Here is a 15164-nt window from a genome sequence, read left to right as displayed (position 1 = left end):
GTCTGGGGTCCAAAAATCCCAAAGTTCGGTACGAACCCGAACTTTACAGTTCGGGTTCGCTCAACCCTAATGTCAAGTCTAAACTAAAATGGCACATGAAAGCAATCTTGATCTAGAAATAACTCATTCTATAATATTTAACAGTATCAGCAGTAATATACATGTGCATTAGTTAAGACATGTATATTACCTTCTGATTGGTGCCACAAAAATAATGCAATAATAGTGTCACACAAATGACAATTGCCCAAACTGCATATTGTACATACTTCAGCACCCACAAAGAAGGATATATAAAATAGTCTGAAATCTTTCTCCATCCATCTGATGGAGGTACAGTTTGTTGACTTCCTGGCTGTAGAGTTAAATGAGAGGTCAGATGGTTTTACCCGAGCCACATACAGTGAGCCTCTTTGGAAGTCCAGAGTTTTTTTTATCTAGCTGTCCAACATTCCTGAGGATAGTGAATTTATTTAGCTGTTTTGTTATTTTTTTTCTGCAAAGATAGAGAGAATGGTAACATTTTTTGGATTTGTATTTTAGTACTTTTTTTCTTTTAGCTTTGCATGTGTTTCTTTTGCATGTGTTAAATTTCTGCTTTGTTTTTTGGTAGGCCTCATCTGAGAAAATTGACTTGGGTTCTTGATCGGTTTGCTGTACTCAAACCTATCAATAACCTGAATCAAAAAACATTTTTCTATTTTCTTTAGGCTGGGTTCACACAGGTGTCATGTTTTGGCTCCGGATGCGTCCCGGGTGCATTGCGCGAGTAGGTACGCAATTGCAGTCAGTTTTGACTGCGATTGCGTTCCGTTGTTCAGTTTTTATCGCGCGGGTGCAATGCGTTTTGCACGCGTGTGATAAAACACTGAATGTGGTACCCAGACCCGAACTTCTTCACTGAAGTTCAGGTTTGGGTTCAAGGTTGTGTAGATGTAATTATTTTCCCTTAGAACATGGTTATAAAAAACAAAACAAAAAATAAAAAGCCAGGCCGCAACGCAATAAATTTATTAACATTAAGTTTTTATAACATTATAACATTAACTTTTATAAACTTTAACTTTTTGAACAGAACATTAACTTTTTTGCTTACCGGTGATTTTTTATTTTTTACCTTTATAGAACAAACCTCTCCTTCCCCATGGGACAATGTGCAAAGCGCAAATCGCCCAGAGATGTGGCGAAGTACATTATGCACTTTGTCCCAGGTGAAAGGAGAGGTTTGCAGCAGCTCTGAGTGAAAGGGCCCTAATGCCTGTCCTATGGAACGCAATCCCTATGCTAAGTGTACCTGTGTGTGGTACTTCCGGAAACACTCCCCTAAGCATAGGGCAGGGTGGTCAGGGCAGTCAGAACAGAAATAGCGGGTGTCACGCCTTATTCCACTACTGCTACAGACACGACATCTTGTTCGGGGTGACGCTTGGGTTGAGGTACCAGACACGACACTGGGGAAATGTCGCTCGTGTAGACGGCTCACTACACTGGTGGTTGGGGCCACGGAACCTCCTAGATACAGGAGGTTCTCGATGATCTCTTCCTGAAATTTGAGGAAGGATCCTGTTCTCCCAGCCTTACTGTAGAGAACAAAACTATTATAGGCAGCCAATTGAATTAAATATACAGACACCTTCTTATACCATCGTCTGGTGCGGCGGGACACTAAATAAGGAGCCAACATCTGGTTATTGAAGTCCACCCCTCCCATGAGCAAATTATAGTCGTGGACTGAGAGGGGCTTTTCAATGACACTGGTTGCTCGTTCTATTTGTATTGTCGTGTCTGTGTGAATGGAGGAGAGCATGTAAACGTCACGCTTGTCTCTCCATTTCACCGCGAGCAGTTCTTCGTTACACAAGGCAGCCCTCTCCCCACTTACAAGACGGGTGGTAACGAGCTGTTGGGGGAAGCCGCGGCGACTAGGTCGCGCGGTGCGACAGCAGCCAATCTGTTCTAGGAACAAATGCCTGAAGAGGGGCACACTTGTGTAGAAATTGTCCACATAAAGATGGTACCCCTTGCCAAATAAGGGTGACACCAAGTCCCAGACTGTCTTCCCACTGCTCCCCAGGTAGTCAGGGCAACCGACCGGCTCCAGGGTCTGATCTTTACCCTCATAGATCTGAAATTTGTGGGTATAGCCTGTGGCCTTTTCACAGAGCTTATACAATTTGACCCCATACCGGGCGCGCTTGCTTGGGATGTATTGTTTGAAGCCAAGGCGCCCGGTAAAATGTATAAGGGACTCGTCTACGCAGATGTTTTGTTCAGGGGTATACAAATCTGCAATTTGGTGTTGAAGTGGTCTATGAGGGGCCGAATTTTGTGGAGACGGTCAAAAGCTGGGTGGCCTCTGGGACGAGAGGTGCTGTTGTCGCTAAAGTGCAGGAAACGCAGGATGGTCTCAAATTGTGTCCTGGACATGGCAGCAAAGAACATGGGCATGTGATGAATTGGGTTTGTGGACCAATATGACCGCAATTCATGCTTTTTTGTCAGGCCCATGTTGAGGAGAAGGCCCAAAAAAATTTAAATTTCGGAAACTTGGACGAGTTTTCACCGGAAAGACTGGGCATAAAAGCTTCCCGGGTTTGCGGCTATAAATTGAGTGGCATACCGATTTGTTTCTGCCACGACTAAGTCCAAGAGCTCCGCAGTAAAGAACAGCTCAAAAAATCCCAGTGCCGAACCGATCTGAGCTGTCTCAACCCGAACTCCAGACTGGGCGGTGAAAGGGGGAACTATTGGTGCGGCTGAAGTTGGGGGCTGCCAATCAGGGTTTGCCAGCACCTCAGGGACTCTAGGGGCTCTACGGGCCTGTCTGTGCAGTGGCTGCGATGGGGGAACTAATGCACGTGCCACCGTACCAGCTTCAACTGCCCTTTTGGTGCTCGCCACTTCACCATGTTGTACGGCAGTGCTGGTACTAGGTCCAGGATGGGCTGCGCTGCTGGTGTGTGCCTCACTACATAATCCGACAGCGCTAACCCCACTCTGCTGCCCTTGAAGCGACAGCATCCCTGGATCCGATGAAAGCTGTAACGGCACCGGACGGGGTTAAAAGCAGAGTGTGCCTGGCGTTCATGCTGTACCTGCGCTCCCTGGACTTTTTGTGGCTGTCATGGCCCGTAAACAGGTAGGAACTAGTGTTAGGGACCACTCAAAGAGGCGACCTTGACGTGGTGAGTGGCTTATTACGCTTTGGCCAAAATGTACACCAATGCCTCATTCAACATCCAGCATGGAGGCAGGGCGGAGTGCTGGTTGCAGAGTGCTATTGCATTTGTGTTTTTTTTCTTTGTATAAGTATTTTCGCCATAGCGATGTGCACCTGCATATAGGGTTGTGCTGACTGAATCCCTCACATTTTTTCTTTGTAGTATATATTGGAGGTGTGGCGATCTCCATGCAGTCATGCACACCTGACCAGTTAGTCTGCCCTGGAGGCTGGTTTTAAAGTCAGTATAAAACTGAGTCTACTTCTACAGGGCCTACCAGTAGCCATTTGGCTCCAGGAGAAGTATATAGTGGGCTCAGCATGCATGTTGGTACTTGCATCCCTGGATCCAATGAAAGCTGTAACGGCACCGGACGGGGTTAAAAGCAGAGTGTGCCTGGCGTTCATGCTGTACCTGCGCTCCCTGGACTTTGTGTGGCTGTCATGGCCCGTAAACAGGTAGGAACTAGTGTTAGGGACCACTCATAGAGGCGACCTTGACGTGGTGAGTGGCTTATTACGCTTTGGCCAAAATGTACACCAATGCCTCATTCAACATCCAGCATGGAGGCAGGGCGGAGTGCTGGTTGCAGAGTGCTATTGCATTTGTGTTTTTTTTCTTTGTATAAGTATTTTCGCCATAGCGATGTGCACCTGCATATTGGGTTGTGCTGACTGAATCCCCCACATTTTTTCTTTGTAGTATATATTGGAGGTGTGACGATCTCCATGCAGTCATGCACACCTGACCAGTTAGTCTGCCCTGGAGGCTGGTTTTAAAGTCAGTATAAAACTGAGTCTACTTCTACAGGGCCTACCAGTAGCCATTTGGCTCCAGGAGATGTATATAGTGGGCTCAGCATGCATGTTGGTACTTGCATCCCTGGATCCGATGAAAGCTGTAACGGCACCGGACGGGGTTAAAAGCAGAGTGTGCCTGGCGTTCATGCTGTACCTGCGCTCCCTGGACTTTGTGTGGCTGTCATGGCCCGTAAACAGGTAGGAACTAGTGTTAGGGACCACTCATAGAGGCGACCTTGACGTGGTGAGTGGCTTATTACGCTTTGGCCAAAATGTACACCAATGCCTCATTCAACATCCAGCATGGAGGCAGGGCGGAGTGCTGGTTGCAGAGTGCTATTGCATTTGTGTTTTTTTTCTTTGTATAAGTATTTTCGCCATAGCGATGTGCACCTGCATATTGGGTTGTGCTGACTGAATCCCCCACATTTTTTCTTTGTAGTATATATTGGAGGTGTGACGATCTCCATGCAGTCATGCACACCTGACCAGTTAGTCTGCCCTGGAGGCTGGTTTTAAAGTCAGTATAAAACTGAGTCTACTTCTACAGGGCCTACCAGTAGCCATTTGGCTCCAGGAGATGTATATAGTGGGCTCAGCATGCATGTTGGTACTTGCATCCCTGGATCCGATGAAAGCTGTAACGGCACCGGACGGGGTTAAAAGCAGAGTGTGCCTGGCGTTCATGCTGTACCTGCGCTCCCTGGACTTTGTGTGGCTGTCATGGCCCATAAACAGGTAGGAACTAGTGTTAGGGACCACTCATAGAGACGACCTTGATGTGGTGAGTGGCTTATTACTCTTTGGCCAAAATGTACACCAATGCCTCATTCAACATCCAGCATGGAGGCAGGGTGGAGTGCTGGTTGCAGAGTGCTATTTCATTTGTGTTTTTTTTCCTAGTATATGTATTTTGCCATAGCGATGTGCACCTGCATATAGGGTTGTGCTGACTGAATCCCCCACATTTTTTCCTTATACAATTTGACCCCATACCGGGCGCGCTTGCTTGGGATGTATTGTTTGAAGCCAAGGCGCCTGGTAAAATGTATAAGGGACTTGTCTACGCAGAAGTTTTGTTCAGCGGTATACAAATCTGCAAATTTGGTGTTGAAGTGGTCTATGAGGGGCCGAATTTTGTGGAGACGGTAAAAAGCTGGGTGGCCTCTGGGACGAGAGGTGCTGTTGTCGCTAAAGTGCAGGAAACGCAGGATGGTCTCAAATCGTGTCCTGGACATGGCAGCAAAGAACATGGGCATGTGATGAATTGGGTTCGTGGACCAATATGACCGCAATTCATGCTTTTTTGTCAGACCCATGTTGAGGAGAAGGCCCAGAAAAATTGAAATTTCGGAAACTTGGACGGGTTTCCACCGTAAAGACTGGGCATAAAAGCTTCCCGGGTTGGCGGCTATAAATTGAGTGGCATACCGATTTGTTTCTGCCACGACTAAGTCCAAGAGCTCCGCAGTCAAGAACAGCTCAAAAAATCCCAGTGCCGAAACGATCTGACCTGTCTCAACCCGAACTCCAGACTGGGCGGTGAAAGGGGGAACTATTGGTGCGGCTGAAGTTGGGGGCTGCCAATCAGGGTTTGCCAGCACCTCAGGGACTCTAGGGGCTCTACGGGCCTGTCTGTGCGGTGGCTGCAACGGGGAACTAATGCACGTGCCACCGTACCAGCTTCAACTGCCCTTCTGGTGCTCGTCACTTCACCATGTTGTACGGCAGTGCTGGTACTAGGTCCAGGATGGGCTGCGCTGCTGGTGTATGCCTCACTACGTAATCCGACAGCGCCAGCCCCACTCTGCTGCCCTTGAAGCGGATCCTGCGCAACCTGTGGTCTAGCAACACGGGGCCGGTTACGCCTGGTGCTATCAGGGACCTCAACCTCCTTGTCCGAACTTTGGGTCAGACTGCCACTGCTTTCTACAGGTTCATATTCTGACCCGCTAGATTCGTCAGATGAGGGTTCCCATTCCTCATCCTACTGGGTCAGAATCCTGTAGGCCTCTTCAGAAGAATACCCCTTATTTGCCATTTGGTCAACTAAATTTAGGGGGTATTCCCTGAGACTACCCAAGAAAAAAAGCAAGCCTGTCTTACAAATGGGAGGCTAGCGAAGTACCGGAAGCCGCTGCGATTGATAAAAAAATATCAAAACTGATTATTTTATCGCCGCAGCGCTTGTAAAGTGATTGTGCAGTGATCAAAAAAATATATATTTTTTTGTCACTGAGGCGGGGCGGGCGTGGGTAAACGCACTGTGGGCGACCGATCAGGCCTGATCAGGCAAACACTGCATTTTGGGTGGAGGGCGAGCTAAGGTGACACTAACACTATTATAGATCTGACTGTGATCAGTTCTGATCACTTACAGATTCTATAAAAGTACAAATGCTGATTAGCGATACGCTAATCAGCGAATCAGTGACTGCGGTGCGGTGGGCTGGGCGCTAACCGACGCTAACTACCTAACAAAGGGGCCTAAACTATCCTAAAACCTAACAGTCAATACCAGTGAAAAAAAAAAGTGACAGTTTACACTAATCACTTTTTTCCCTTTCACTAGGTGATTGACAGGGGCGATCAAGGAGTGATCAAGGGGTGATGGAGGGTGATCTGGGGCTAAGTGAAGTGTTTGGTGTGTACTCACAGTGATGTGTGCTCCTCTGCTGGGACCAACCGACGGAAAGGACCAGCAGAGGAGCACAGAAGCCATTTAACACATTATATTTATAAATATAATGTGTTAACTGGCTTGTGATTCGTTTTTTTCAAAATCATCAGCCTGCCAGCAACGATCATTGGCTTTAACTTTTGCCGTCCCGCGACGCGCACGCGTCTCGCGAGATGACGCATCGGCGCGTCAAGGAGGAATGAATCGACCGCCTCCGGAACACAATCCTGCGTTAGGCGGTCCGGAGGCGGTTAAAACTTGGTGCCTTGTCATCATAGGACGCCATTACTTTTGTTACGGCTTCAACATTTGTGTGCGGGCTTACCGGCCATGGCGGCTTACATTCTTTTCCCCTCCCATGTTGGTCTTGGATTCGGGGGGACCTATCCCATCTTTGGGGAGGTTCCACCAGGGATCCTCTCCGCGATGGAAAGTCTCACTCATCAGCAGAGTGTTTTGCTAGCTTAGTAATGGGCTCTATTGTATTTGATACTGACTGTGTTTGAAGCATTATATTGTATCATTTCCGTACTGCTCTACTTCCACTAGCTAAGATGTTTGCTTTTTGTGAATTTGTTGCCCCCCGGCTAGTTTTTTTGTTTTCTATGATTTGTTTCAGTGCTCATTTGTATGTTGTTATAATGTCTCCCTTTCCATTTTGTATCCGCTACAGTAGCGCACCTGTGGAGCGTTACCCGCGGCTTCCTCTTAAATGTACGTCGGTGCGCCTGTACGTCACAAGCGGTCCAAGGAAGATACGCGCGAAACGGCCGTCACCGCCGGCTCACACCTCCTGGCCATCCCGCTCCCCAGCCTGTGCCTCCGTACCACTATGTAAGCAATAAAGCTGCCTGAAGATTTGCTTGACCCTGGTGAGTGGCGCGTTTCTTTTTTCTCACTGCCGCATATTGAATGTCTACATTTACGCTGAGCACTACGCCATCTGGGTCAGTTTGTGGAGCCGCGGGTCTGTGACCTCCGATGTTATAAGGGGTATAGGTGATTCACCTATTTGAGCAGTGCCGCTGTCTTTCTTCACATTCATCTCCCCACCAATCGCTTGACAAAAATTAAGGTTGGCCCATCATGCATGTGGAACCTACACTCTCTGAATTGTATGGTAGCCATTATTGCACATAACAGGTAGAATTTAGTATTAGGCTCCTGTCTTACAAAGATCACCTTGACGTGTGGCAGACGGGTCCAAATAATTTTGTACAAAATGTTTTTGCCAAGCATCTCTAATTTACATAATAAGCATAGCATTAGCATTAGAATACTTTTTTTGTACTTTATTTGGTTTGCAGAGAGCTGTTGCATTGTATTTTTTACCTTGTTTATTAAACCACAGCAACGTGCACCTGCGCATTGGGATGTGCTGACTGACCCCCCCCCCCCCTTTTTTTTTCTTTGCCATTGATTTTAATGGCAGGCGAACCTGAAAAACCTTCAGATCATATTTGCAGCCACCAAATACTTACTAGAAGTGCACAAATAGTCCCATGGACAGTGACATACCAGAGAGGGATCATTGGCAAAAATTACCACAAAAAATATGTATTATAATCAGGGGCCATTTTTTATTTTAGGCCACGGGAGTCCAGGCCCCAAAAATTAGACATTCACCTGACAGAAAAGAACTCGTGATGATGTGGCTGGAGGTACATTAGGCTGTCACTGGATACAAATTTTACTGTAGGCCACTGGAGTACAGGCCCAAAATATTAGGCATTCACCTGACAGAAAAGAACTTGTGATGATGTGGCTGGAGGTACATTAGGCAGTTACTGTCTAAAAATTTTACCGTAGGCCAGTACAGGCTCCAAAATTTAGGCATTTACCTGACAGAAAAGAACTTGTGATGATGTGGCTAGAGGTAACACAAAAACAAGATATTTTTCTTTTCAAAAATGCTTTAACTGGGGGCGGAGCTAGCCACGTCAGGAAATGGCCGCCTGAGCTGAGAGCTCCTCACAGCAGCACACTGTTTACAGCTATTTGACGGGTTCCCACCCTGCTTTATTATGGGGAAACCTAATAGAGACAAGCCTAAAGAGACACAGATGACGCCCAAACACGCCAGAGGACAATCCGACCTGGATAAGTTCCTAAAAAAGAAGTTATCTTCTCCGGCAGTCAGATCCAAGATGGCGCTGGATGCCGCCGCCGCCGCTACATGCACTGAAGACTCCGACGATGAGGGCTCCTGCGCTATGTCCGAGACACGCAGCGAGCGGGGCTCGACACCTATCACCAGAACCTTCCTCAAGGAGTCACTGGCCCTCGCTTTTGAACCAGTTCTGAGAGAACTATCCGCTATCAAAACGGAGTTTAAACAGACAGGGCACAGAGTAGCAGCCCTGGAAGACTCCCAGCTCGCCATAACTAAACACAGCCGTGCGATGCAATCGACAGTGGAAGAGATCCGCGAACATCTGAATACCACTTACCTGTACCTGGAAGATCAGGAGAACAGGAGTCGTAGAAAGAACGTTCGCATCAGGGGAGTTCCTGAAAGCGTGCAAAGAGAGGACATCTTAGACACGGTCAGTCAACTCTTCTCCTCCTTACTGGGACAGGAAAGGGCAGAGAAAATAGTCATAGAGAGAGCCCATAGGGCCCTCAGACCCAAGCCACCGCGAGAAGCACCGCCACGAGACATTGTATGCGGCCTACTAAGTTTTGTCGACACGGCCGCCATCTTAACTGCCGCCAGACATAAAGGCGAACTAACAATTGAAAACGCCAAAATACAGCTATACCAGGATCTCGCAGCAAGTACCCTGGCGAAGCGCAGGCAACTCAAGCCACTCACCGACCTCCTTAGGGAGAGAAGACACCCTCTGCGCTGGCTCTTTCCTTTTGGTCTCTGTGCTACCATAAATGGAAAGCAGGTCACTGTCCGGCACCCAGTGGACCTCACCAAAATGTGGGACGCTTTGCAGATTGATCCTCTGGATATCCCCTCCTGGCTACCTATGACAGGGGACTTAAAGGTGCCTTCGCTACCCGCACTTGAAGAATGGAAGTTAGCTAAAAAATTCAAGTCGCCGCAAGCGAAGAAACGACAAGCGGAACTTCAGGACACTTGAATGTTCTCACCATCAGTTAATAATATTTAACCTCCCTCAAGAGATGTCCAGAGGTTTAGCCGGTATCTTCACCAGTCCCAAGAGCAGTTAAATAGACTTTCAAGTATCGTCTGTGTTTCTTGTTTTAACTTGTCTTAAGTTGTTATATTGTGGCCCCTACCACTACCATTACCTTCTTACCTAATACCTACCTCCTATGGTAAAGTGCCTCCTGAGTCGACAACCTCATTAGATCCTAGTTAAGGCACATCTCAATCCTAGTGAGGGGGTAATGGTACGTTGCATATATCTGCTCTTCTAAGGACCTCAGTATACCACATTAATATGTCTCTGTATAACAGTACTTCACTTGTTTTAGGAAAGTTTTTTCCTTATGTTCATACCCCATTGCTTAAGAATTGCAGGGGGAGACCCATATTTGGGATGGGCCACCCAGCTTTTACTACTGTGGAACCCAACTGCCTTGATAATATGCCTGTGCTGTGAGAGGTCCATACAGGCTTTGTGTATTTCACAGTTCTCTCCCCCCCTACCTCCTTTTCCTAACTTTCTCTCTATCCTTTTCTTACATTGAATACTTATTTCTTGCTATTCACCCTCTCCCCCTTCCTGCTCACCTCCTCCTCTGAGTACCCTCCCCTACAGGAGGCCACCAATTGCCTGCTCTTTCTGAGTATTAACATGCTCAATCTCGTTTTTATATGTTTTGTTTATAGTTTTCCAAGATGGGTACTGTTTTCAGCAATTTTTTATCCTCTGGGATGCAACTTCTGGCATGGTCGCATAACCTACCACACCTCATGGATTCCTTGAAGGTAACTTCACTAAACGTAAATGGGCTTAATATTCCACAGAAGAGAAGCCAGGTCTATCAGATGCTTAAGAGAGAGAGGGCAGACCTCCTGTTCTTGCAGGAGACACATTTCAGACATAACCATATCCCAACCCTTTTCACTAAACAATACCCAAGATGGATTCACAGCTCCCACTCTTCTGCCCCCAGGGGGTGTCCATTGGTATTGGAGCCAATATCCCTTTTCAAATCCAGGCGCAGTATGTAGATCCTGAGAGCAGATTTTTATTCCTGAAGGGTACGATCTTTGGTAATAAGCTGACCTTAGTCAACGTGTATGCTCCTAATGCCAAACAAATTCCCTGGTTACTTAGAGTATTTAAGCTACTTAAAGTCTTCAGAGAGGGAATATTGATTCTTGGAGGTGATTTGAACCTTGCTTTGGATCACCCCTTGGACTCTACCTCGGGGGCCCCCAAATACTCTGCTGCACAACTCTGTAAATTGCGGAGGTCACTCTCTGATCATCAAATTACAGATGCTTGGAGATTGGCTCACCCTAGTGACAGAGACTTTACGTTTTTCTCAGCTGTTCATGGGTCTTTTCAGCGCCTTGACTACCTTTTTCTCTCTAATCACGTCCTGGAGAGGATTAAATCCTCATCTATTGGGCAGATACAGTGTCTGACCACGCCCCTGTCTCTCTGGTGTTCCAGTTGAAAGGCCTCCCTCCTAAAGCATGGTCATGGAGACTTAATGAGACCCTCCTGGAGAATGACAGAGACAGACTTAAGCTAGAGAGAAAACTTGAGGCCTTCTTTGAACTGAACTGTACCCCTCTTATGGATAAGGCCATGATATGGGAGGCACATAAGGCGTATATGAGAGGAGAGCTTATATCCTTAGGTACATGGGTGCGCAAACAAAGAACGCTCCAAGTGGACTCTGTTTTGACCCAAATCTCTGTCTTGGAAACATCTCTAAGAGAGATGCCACAGATGCCCATTATAAGGAACTCACTAAACTAAGAACGCAGCTGAAGGATTTATTAAACATTAAATCAGCCAGGGCCCTCAGGGCTGCTAAATACAAGATCTATATGCATGGTGATAGAGGCTCTAAGCTACTCTCCCAAATGATCAAAGGACTAGTGATGAGCGGGAGGTGCCATATTCGATTTCGCGATATTTCGCGAATATTCGCATGAATATTCGTGTTATATTCGTCGAAATCGAATATTCGCAATTATTCCAATTATCGCGAAATTATTTTTTCGCATATTGCGAAAATTTATCTTGATAGTATAAGGCAACGTTCCTATGCTAATGACTATGGCTAGGCTAATATGTGTATTTTTTTACGAAATTTCGTAATATTGCTCTAACTTCGTCTCTTAGAATATTACGAATATTCTAAAAGACGAAGTTAGAGCAATATTAAGAACATTTGCAAAAGTCGAAATTGCGATGCGAGTAATATAACACGAAATAGTCGCATGAAGATTTAAACTTAGCACTGCTATATTCCATATTCTAGCCTAATATGGAATATAGCTGTGCTAAGTTAGCACTGCTATATTCCATATTAGGCTAGAATATGAAATATAGCTGTGCTAAGTTGAAATCTTCATGCGACTATTTCGTGTTATATTACTCGCATCGCAATTTCGACTTTTGCAAATGTTCTTAATATTGCTCTAACTTCGTCTTTTAGAATATTCGTAATATTCTAAAAGACGAAGTTAGAGCAATATTACGAAATTTCGTAAAATACACATAGATTGTATTTAAGCTAATATACTGCTATAGTAATAATTTTTAATAGTGTACATATTTTACAAAACTTAAGTTCAGAAGAGGCAAAAAAAAATTACAGGAAAAAAAAGGGATTACAGCACTATATTAGCTAAATTACAATCTATATGTGTATTTTCCGAAATTTCGTAATATTGCTCTAACTTCGTCTTTTAGAATATTCGTAATATTCTAAGAGACGAAGTTAGAGCAATATTACGAAATTTCTAAAAGACGAAGTTAGAGCAATATTAATAACATTTGAAAAAGTCGAAATTGCGATGCGACTAATATAACACGAAATATTCGCATGAAGATTTCAACTTAGCACTGCTATACTCCATATTCTAGCCTAATATGGAATATAGCAGTGCTAACTTAGCACAGCTATATTCCATATTAGGCTAGAATATGGAGTATAGCAGTGCTAAGTTGAAATCTTCATGCGAATATTTCGTGTTATATTACTCGCATCGCAATTGCGACTATTGCGAAATTTCGTAAAATACACATATAGATTAGATTGTAATTTAGCTAATATGGAATATAGCAGTAAGTTGAAAACGCCACTGACTGGAGCAGCCAGGAATCCAAAGGACAGGTAAGAACAACTTTAGGGAAGTGGGAAAGAAAAAAATATAATAAAAAAAAAAAGAAAAAAAACGAATATTCGATTTCGCGAATATATAGAACGATATTCTAAATATTCGCGAAATCTCGAAATTGCGATATTCGAGAAAAAAATTCGCAATTCGAATATTCGTGCTCAACACTACAAAGGACAAAGGGAGAAAACCTTTATACAGGGAATCAAATCCAAAAAGGGTCATCAGCTTACCAACACACCTGCGATTGCAGAGGAATTCACTAAATTTTATTCCTCCCTCTATAACCTAGAATCCAATAGCCCAGAACTTACATTGGCCAATATCAAGTCCTTCCTTGAGACAACTAAAGTTCCGACCCTAGACTCAATAGAAAAAAGAAATGTTACTGACTCCAGTTACGGTAGAGGAGATATTAGAGGTCTTAGCAAGTACTCCATCAGGGAAATCCCCAGGTCCAGATGGGCTACCTATAACCTACTACAAAAAGTTTAAGAAAACCCTTGCTCCACAGTTAGCAGACTTATGCAATTCCCTATTAAAAGGTACTTCCCTCCCTCCGCAATCGCTAATCGCTCACATAACAGTGATTTCCAAAGAAGGGAAGGATCCCGCTAAATGCAGCAGCTACAGACCAATATCCCTACTTAACGTAGATGTTAAACTATGGGCCAAACTTTTAAGTTGTAGAATAGCAAAGCTACTCCCCAAACTAATTGGCGAGGAACAAGTGGGTTTTGTAAAGGGACGGGAGGGAAAACATAATGTTAGCAGAGTTTTACATGCCATATACTACACGAAAAAACACAAGATCCCATTGACCCTGTTAGGAACTGATGCTGAAAAAGCATTTGACAGGGTCAATTGGACTTTTATCGAAAGTACCTTGCGCCATTTTGGTTTTCCCCCTCTGTTTGTTCCTGCCGTTCTCTCACTTTACTCACATCCCTCAGCCAGAGTCCTAATCAATGGCACCCTATCTCCGCCCTTCAGCATATCCAATGGAACGAGGCAGGGCTGCCCTCTCTCTCCGGCTCTGTTCATTTTAACTCTTGAGCTTCTCCTTTGTAAATTAAGATCTTCTGAGATCATCAAGGGACTCCAAGTGAAGGGGAAAACACATTCATTGGCAGCCTTTGCGGACGATCTGCTCCTCTTTATTACAAATCCAGCAGTTGCAATCCCAGAGGTGATAAAAATTTTCACGGACTTCGGAGTAGTTTATAATTTCAAGGTCAATTATGACAAATCTGAGATACTTAATATCTCAGCACCGGAAAAACACATGATAGAAGTTAAAAAGCAAACTTCTTTCCAATGGCCCAAAGAAGCTATTAAACATTTGGGAATCATGATTCCGGCAAACCCCTCACATCTATTTAGACATAACTATGTCCCCTTATTTAGTAAAATCAAAACCTTCCTGGCCTCTATCAAGCTACCTTTTCTGTCATGATTGGGCAGGAAAAATCTATTGGCTACCTATGTTCTCCCACAGATCCTTTATACCCTGAGATGTCTACCCATTCCGCTGACAAACAAGTTCTTCTCTGATTTCCGGTCCCTTTTCAGTAATTTCCTCTGGTCCAATAAAAAGCCACTACTAGCTTACCCCTTACTCGTTAGAACAAATAGAGGAGGTTTATCCTTACCGGATCTTAAGACCTATCTACATGCTATCCAGTTAGAGAGATGGATTGAATTGGCCAGACCCCATAACGGTTCATTACATGTAGCTTTGGAGAAAGCTTTATTAGGTGAGGACATTGCCCATAATTTTTGGGTTGCCTCCCCAACTAAGAAGAAAAAATATCCTCTTAGTGCCCTAACGTACTGCATGCTCCAATACTGTAACAGCTCGGCGGCCCTATCAATGTCTGCTAACAAACTATCCCCTGTAGCCCCACTTTCTGTCCTCCCGTTTTTTCTTAACAGAAGTGGAAGCGACTTTCATAAAGCCTGGTCGCATCTTTCAGAACTTAAAATATCTGACCTGGTTAAAGCCAAAAACCTCTAGGAGTTTCTCACCAAGATTCAAACTTATATTCCCGAGCACCTCCGTTCTATCTTAGTTGAATTAGACCTAGAACTCAGCTGCAAAAAATATAGGAAGATACATATGGAGACCCATGTTGATCCCACCTGGCTTGAAAATTACATTCTACTTCCCTACCCTCCCA

This window comes from Bufo bufo, chromosome 3 (genome assembly GCF_905171765.1).
Source record: "Bufo bufo chromosome 3, aBufBuf1.1, whole genome shotgun sequence".
Classification (NCBI taxonomy): domain Eukaryota; kingdom Metazoa; phylum Chordata; class Amphibia; order Anura; family Bufonidae; genus Bufo; species Bufo bufo.
This window is presented reverse-complemented; position numbering follows the sequence as displayed.